Genomic DNA, 8,696 nt, shown 5'->3' on the forward strand with positions numbered 1-8,696 from the left:
AAACTACCATTTCACGATTTCTTAATGGTCATTTACTTACCACTTTCATTTGAGGGCTTTTTCAAGAATTTCAAAAAAGCATCAAAATTTCTGACTCCCTTCTAACTTGAAGCCTCGAAAAAATATCTTGCATGCCACAACAACTAGATAAACATGTTTCAATTTCTCCAGTTGATGAAAACGTCCAATTTTGTTTCATATTACTTCTGCAGAATTACAAAAAATGAATGTTGGCAGAACACCATGGGAAAAAATATGAATTTTAGCAGTTTTGCCTAATTCAATTACATCATTACTTCCCAAACTCACCAGTTGTTATACCATATTGCAAAATGTCACCAGTACACTCCCAGTTTCATATATTATGGAGAAAAGATAATTTTATTCTGTTCCTGTAGAGAAAGTGGAAGAGGATCTTGTACAAGAGAAGTGTCACATGACAGTGACTGTGTGCACTTGCCTCCTACAAATTCTGATAGGTGCAGAGAAAAGATTTTAGCAAAGTTTATTAGTTCATATTTTTTTAAAGAAACAAAATTTCCAATTTTACTTTGCATTAATGAGTTGACACAATGTGTTCAATGTATTATGTAGAATAATACTCATGAAATAGACGCTTTCTGTGGACTCAAAAATAGAGGTTTTACATTCACAGTTCTGTCTACCTGGAACTCCCCACCATGCACACACACACTTTCTCTCTCTCTCTCTCTCTCTCTCTCTCTCTCTCTCTCTCTCTCTGTCACACACACACACACCCACACACACACACACACACACACACACACACACACCCCTTCACAAATTAATTCCAGGGCATCCTTCATTTTTCACCTGATTGGACAAGTGATTCTATGTCCAATGTGAGTGGAGAAGGGGCTCCAACCCATGGACGTGATATGTGTTCAAGAAGGGAGGAAAGGTGGGAAATTAGCAAGCATAAGGTTTCAGTGGAAACTATGTCATTCTCTTCCTGTCCCAACCCCTATGGCACTGTAAATGTGAAAGCGGCCCCAGCCCAAGCCTAAAGGAATAATAATCTATTATTTGTGAATGTAAGCAGTGAAGCCATGGAGTGCTTAAAGCACAAATACTGGAGGCAAAATGCCTGGATTTGACTCCCAGCTCTAAAGGTTACTACCTGTGCCACCACAGATAAATTGTTTAACCCCTTTTTTGCTTCAGTTTCCTAATTGGTAATGGGAAATAATAATAATAACAGAAGAAGAAGGAGGAGGAGGAGGAGGAGGAAGAGGAGGAGCTGCAGCAGCAGCAAGATGTTGGAATTGAAGGCTCCACCTATCATCCCCCCTGCAAGGACACCCAGTTAACAACTACCTATACAGAAAAAACACCTTCATAAGAACCAAAAATCAGGCAAGCCCTCATAGTACCTGGTTTTAACTCCATATCATAGTAAAAGATATAAATAGAAACAGCAAAAAGTTAAAAAGCAGGGAAACAAAGTTATGGCATAGAGTTCTTATTTTTAATTTTTTGCTTGTTTATGCAAACAGTGTTATGTTGTTATGAGGTTAAAATAAGGGTTATAAGATAGTATTTGTAAGCTTCATGGTAACCTCAAACCAAAAAACATACAATGGAGACACAAAAAAATAAAAAGCAAGAAACTAAATCATATCACCAGAGAAAATCACCTTCACTAAAGGAAGACAGAAAGGAAAGAAAGAAGGAAGAGAAGACCATAAAATAATCAGAAAACAACTAACAAAATGGAAGGAGTAAGTTCTTACTTATCAATAACGTCATTGAATGCAAATGGACTAAACTTTCTAATCAAAAGACATAGACTGGCTGAATGGATGAAAAAAGAAGACCCATTGATCTGCTGCCCACAAGAAACACACTTTTCCTATAAAAACACATATAGACTAAAAATAAAGGGATGGAAAAAGACATTCCATGCCAATGGAAACCAGAAAAGAGCAGGAGAAAGTATACTTACATCAGACAAAATAGATTTCAAAACAAAAACTGTAGGAAGCTACAAAGAAGATCACTAATGATAAAGGGGTCAATTCACCAAGAGGATATAACAATTTTAAATATATATATACGCAACACTGGATCACCCAGATACACAAAGCACATGTTACTAGAGCTAAAAAGAGAGATAGGCCCCAATGCAATAATAGCTGGAGACTTTGAGACACTCGACTTTCAGCATTAGACAGATCTTCTAGACAGAAAATCAACAAAGAAACATTAGACTTAATCTGCACTACAGACCAAATGGATCTAATAGATGTTTACAGAACATTTCATCCAATGGCTTCAGACTACACATTCTTTTTCTTAGCACAGGCATCATTCTCAAGGATAGGCTATATGTTAGGTCACAAAACAAGTCTTAAAACATTCAAAAAAATTTAAATAATATCAAGCATTTTCTCTGACCACAATGGAAAACTAGAGATTAATAACAAGAGAAATTTTGAAAACTATGCAAACACATGGAAATTAAACAATATGCTCCTGAATGACCAGTGGGTCAATGAAGAAATTAAGAAGGAAACTGAAAATTTTCTTGAAACAAATGATAATGGAAACACAACATACCAAAACCTATGACATACAGCAAAACCAGGACTAAGAGGGATATTTATAGCTGTAAGTGCCTACATCAAGAAAACAGAAAAAAAAGCTTCAAATAAACAACCTAATGTTGCATCTTAAGCAATGAGAAGAGCAAGAACAAACCAAACCCAAAATTAGTAGAAGAAAAGAAATAATAAAGATCAGAGTGGAAATTAATGAAATTGAAGTGAAAAAAAATACAAAAGATCAATGACACAAAAAGTTGGATTTTGAAAAGTTAAACAAAATGGACAACTTTGAGTCAGACTAAGAAAAAAAGAGAGAAGACACAAATAAATAAAATCAGAAATGAAAAAGGAGACATTACAACTAATACAGCAGAAATTCAAAGGTTCATTAGAAGTTACTATGAGCAACTATATGCCAATAAATTAGAAAATCTAGAACAAATGGACAAATTTCTGAACACATACAATCTACCAAGATTGAACCAGGAAGAAATCCAAAACCTGGACAAACCAGTAACAAGGAGTGAGATCAAAGCCATAACAAAAACTCTCTCAGTAAAGAAAAGCCCAGGACCTGATGGCTTCACTGATGAATTCTACGAAACATTTAAGGAAGAACTAATATCAATCCTACTCAAACTATTTCAAAAAGCTAGAGGAGCAGGGAATACTTCCAAACTCATTCTATGAGGCCAGTATTACCCCGATACCAAAACCAGATAAAGACACATCAATATAAGGAAACTACAGGCCAGAATCTCTGACAAATATTAATGCAAGTTTTTTCAACAAAGTAATAGCAAACCAAATTCAACAATACATTAGAAAGATCATTCATCATGACCAAGCGGGATTTATCCCTGGGACGCAAGAATGGCTCGACATACCAAATGCTTTGCAAAGACAGTTCAACATATCAAATCAGTCAATGTGATATATCAACAGAATGAAGGATAAAAACCATATGATTATTTCAATTGATGCTGAAAAAGGATTTGATAAAATTCAACATTCCTTCATGATAAAACCCCACAAAAAACTGAGTATAGAAGGAGTATAAGTTAACATAATAAAAGCCATATACAACAGACCTACAGCTAGTATCATACTTAATGGGGGAAAACTGAAATCCTCTCCTCTAAGATCTGGAACATGACAAGGATGCCCACTGATATCACTGTTATCCAACACAGTACTGGAAGTCCTAGCTAGAGCAATCAGACAAGAGAAAGATATAAAGGGCATCCAAATTAGAAAATAAGTGAAAGCATCCTTGTTTGTGGATGGTATGATCCTATATTTGGAAAAATCTAAAGATTACACAAGAAACCTATTAAAAATGAACAAATTCAGTTGCAGGATACAAAATCAACATAACCAAAATCAGTAGAATTTCTATATGCCAACAGCGAACAATCTGAAAAAGAAATAAAAAAGTTACCCCACTTATAATAGCCACACATAAAACTAAATACCTAGGAATTAACTAAAGAAGTGAAAGATCTCGATAGTTGTTCCAAGACGGCTGAATAGGAACAGCTCTGGTCTGCAGCTCCCAGTTGTAATTGATGCAGAAGATGGGTGCTTTCTGCATTTCCAACTGAGGTACCTGGTTCATCTCATTGGGACTGGTTGGACAGTGGGTGCAGCCCATGGAGGGTGAGCCAAAGCAGGGCAGGGCATCGCCTCACCCGGGAAGTGCAAGGAGTCAGGGGATTTCCCTTTCCTAGCCAAGGGAAGCTGTAACAGACTATACCTGGAAAATTGGGACATTGCTACCCAAATACTATGCTTTTCCAACTGTCTTAACAAACAGCACACCAGGAGATTATATCCCACACCTGGCTCAGTAGGTCCCATGCCCACAGAGCTTTGCTCACTGCTAGCACAGCAGTCCAAGATTGAACTGCAAGGCGGCAGCCTGGCTATGGAAGGGGCATCTGCCATTGCTGAGGCTTGAGTAGGTAAATGAAGCAGCTGGGAAGCTCAAACTGGGTGGATCCCACCTCAGCTCAACGAGGCCCTGTAGACTCCACCTCTGGGGGCAGGGCATAGCTGACCAAAAGGCAGCAGAAACTTCTGCAGACTTAAATGTCCCTGTCTGACAGCTCTGAAGAGAACAGTGGTTCTCCCAGCATGGTGTTTGAGCTCTGAGAATGGACAGACTGCCTCCTTAAATGGGTCCCTGACCCCCGGGTAGCCTAACTGGGAGACAACTTCCAGCAGGGGCCAACTAACACCTCATACAGCTGGGTGCCCCTCTGAGATGAAGCTTCCAGAGGAAGGATCAGGCGGCAGCAATATTTGCTGTTCTGCAATATTTGCTGTTCTGCAGCCTCTGCTGGTGACACCAGGTAAACAGGGTCTGGAGTGGACCTCCAGCAAACTCCAACAGACCTGCAGCTGAGGGACCTGACTGTTAGAAGGAAAACTAACAAATAGAAAGGAATAGCATCAACATCAACAAAAAGGACATCCACACCAAAACCCAATCTGTAGGTCACCATAATCAAAGACCAAAGGTAGATAAAACCACAAAGATGGGGAGAAACCAGAGCAGAAAAGCTGAAAATTCTAAAAACCAGAGCACCTCTTCACCTCCAAAGGATCACAGCTCCTCACCAGCAATGGAACGAAGCTGGAGAGAGAATGACTCTGATGAGCTGACAGAAGTAGGCTTCAGAAGGTCGGTAATAACAAACTTCTCTGAGCTAAAGGAGGATGTTCGAACCCATCACAAGGAAGCTAAAACCTTGAAAAAAGATTAGACGAATGGCTAACTAGAATAAACAATGTAGAGGAAACCTTAAATGACCTGATGGAGCTGAAAACCATGGCAGAAGAACTACATGACACATGCATGAGCCTCAGTGGAAGAAAGAGTATCAGTGATTGAAGATCAAATGAATGAAATGAAGCAAGAAGAGAAGTTTAGAGAAAAAAGAAATGAACAAAACCTCCAAGAAATATGGGACTATGTGTAAAGACCAAATCTACATTTAATTGGTGTACCTCAAAGTGATGGGGAGAATGGAACCAAGTTGGAAAACACTCTGCAGGATATTATCCAGGAGAACTTCCCCAACCTAACAAGGCAGGCCAACGTTCAAATTCAGGAAATACAGAGAACACCACAAAGACACTCCTCAAGAAGAGCAACCCCAAGACACATAATTGTCAGATTCACCAAGGTTTAAATGAAGAAAAAAATGCTAAGGGCAGTCAGAGAGAAAGGTCGGGTTACCCACAAAGGGAAGCCCATCAGACTAACAGCAGATCTCTCGGCAGAAACTCTACAAGCCAGAAGAGAGTGGGGGCCAATATTCAACATTCTCAAAGAAAAGAATTTTCAACCCAGAATTTCATATCCAGCCAAATTAAGCTTCATAAGTGAAGGAGAAATAATATCTTTTACAGACAAGCAAATGCTTAGAGATTTTGTCACCACTAGGCCTGCCTTACAGGAGCTCCTGAAGGAAGCACTAAACATGGAAAGGAACAATCAGTATCCGCCACTGCAAAAACATACCAAATTGTAAAGACCATCCATGCTAGGAAGAAACTGCATCAACTAACAGGCAAAACAACCAGCTAACATCATAATGATAGGATCAAATTCACACATAACAGTGTTAACCTTAAAAGTAAACGGGCTAAATGCTCCAGTTAAAAGACACAGACTAGCAAATTGAATAGAGTCAAGAGCCATCAGTGTGCTGTATTCAGGAGACCCATCTCACATGCAGAGACATACATAAGCTCAAAATAAAGGCATGGAGGATGATCTACCAAGCAAATGGAAAGCAAAAAAAAAATGCACAGGTTGCAATCCTAGTCTCTGATAAAACAGACTTTAAACCAACAAAAATCAAAAGAGACAAAGAAGGCCGTTACATAATGGTAAAGGGATCAATTCAACAAGAAGAGCTAACTATCCTAAATATATATGCACCCAATACAGGAGCATGCAGATTCATAAAGTAAGTCCTGAGAGACCTACAAAGAGACTTAGACTCCCACACAATAATAATGGGAGACTTTAACACCCCACTATCGATATTAGACAGATCAATGAGACAGAAGGTTAAGAAGGATATCCAGGACCTGAACTCAGCTCTGCACCAAGCAGACCTAATAGATATCTACAGAAGTCTCCATTCCAAATCAACAGAATATACATTCTTCTCAGCACCATATCACACTTATTACAAAATTGACCACATAGTTGGAAATAAAGCACTCCTCAGCAAATGCAAAAGAACAGAAATCACAACAAACTGTCTCTCAGACCACAGTGCAATCAAATTAGAACACAGGATTAAGAAACTCACTCAAAACCACACAACTACATGGAAACTGAACAACCTGCTCCTGAATGACTATGGGGTACATAATGAAATGAAGGCAGAAATAAAGATTTTCTTTGAAACCTATAAGAACAAAGACGCAATGTACCAGAATCTCTGGGACACATTTAAAGCAGTGTGTAGAGGGAAATTTATAGCACTAAATGCCCACAAGAGAAAGCAGGAAAGATCTAAAATTGACACCCTAATATCACAATTAAAAGAACTAGAGAAACAAGAGCAAACAAATTCAAAAGCTAGCAGAAGGCAAGAAATAACTAAGATCAGAGCAGAACTGAATGAGATGGAGACACAAAAAACCCTTCAAAAAATCAATGAATCCAGGAGCTGGTTCTTTGAAAAGATCAACAAAATTGATAGACCACTAGCAAGACTAATAAAGAAGAAAAGAGAGGAACCAAATAGATGCAACAAAAAATGATAAAAGCGATATCACCACCAATCCCACAGAAATACAAACTACCATCAGAGAATACTATAAACACCTCTATGCAAGTAAACTAGAAAATCTAGAAGAAATGGATAAATCCTGGAAATGTACACCCTCCCAAGACTAAACCAGGAAGACATTGAATCCCTGAATAGACCAACAACAGGCTCTGAAATTGAGGCAATAATCAATAGCCTACCAGCCAAAAAAAGCCCAGGACCAGACGGATTCACAGTTGAATTCTAACAGAGGTGCAAAGAAGAGCTGGTACCATTCCTTCTGAAACTATTCCAATCAACAGAAAAAGAAGGAATCCTTCCTAACTTGTTTTATGTGGCCAGCATCATCCTGATACCAAAGCCTGGCAGAGACACAACAAAAAAAGAGAATTTTAGACCAATATCCCTGATGAACATCTATACAAAAATCCTCATTAAATACTGGCAAACTGAATCCAGGAGCACATCAAAAGCTTATCCATCAAGATCAGGTTGGCGTCATCCCTGGGATACAAGGCTGATTCAACATATGCAAATTCATAAACATGATCCATCACAAACAAAAACAAAGACAAGAACCACATGATTATCTCAATAGATGCAGAAAAGGCCTTTGACAAAATTCAACAGCCCTTCACGCTAAAAACTCGCAATAAACTAGGTATTGATGGGAGGTATCTCAAAATAATAAGAGCTATTTATGACAAACCCACAGCCAATATTATACTGAATGGGCAAAAACTGGAAGTGTTCCCTTTGAAAACTGGCACAAGGCAGGGATGCCCTCTCTAACCACTCCTATTCCACTAGTGTTGGAAGTTCTGGCCAGGGCAATCAGGCAAGAGAAAGAAATAAAGGGTATTCAATTAGGAAAAGAGGAAGTCAAATTGTCCCTGTTTGCAGATGACATGATTGTATACTTAGAAAACCCCATCGTCTCAGCCCAAAATCTCCTTAAGCTGATAAGCAACTTCAACAAAGTCTCAGGGTACAAAATCAGTGTGCAAAAATCACAAGCATTCCTATACACCAATAACAGACAAACAGAGGGCCAAATCACGAGTGAACTCCCATTCACAATTGCTTCAAAGGGAATAAAATACCTAGGAATCCAACTTACAGGGGATGTGAAGGACCTACAAACCACTGCTCAATGAAATAAAAGAGGACACAAACAAATGGAAGAACATTCCATGTTCATGGATAGGAAGAATCAATATCGTGAAAATGGCCATACTGCCCAAGGTAATTTATAGATTCAATGCCATCCCCATCAAGCTACCAATGACTTTCTTCACAGAACTGGAAAAAACTAAAGTTCATATGGAACCAA

The sequence above is a fragment of the Chlorocebus sabaeus genome, chromosome 12 (assembly GCF_047675955.1).
Source record: "Chlorocebus sabaeus isolate Y175 chromosome 12, mChlSab1.0.hap1, whole genome shotgun sequence".
Lineage (NCBI taxonomy): Eukaryota > Metazoa > Chordata > Mammalia > Primates > Cercopithecidae > Chlorocebus > Chlorocebus sabaeus.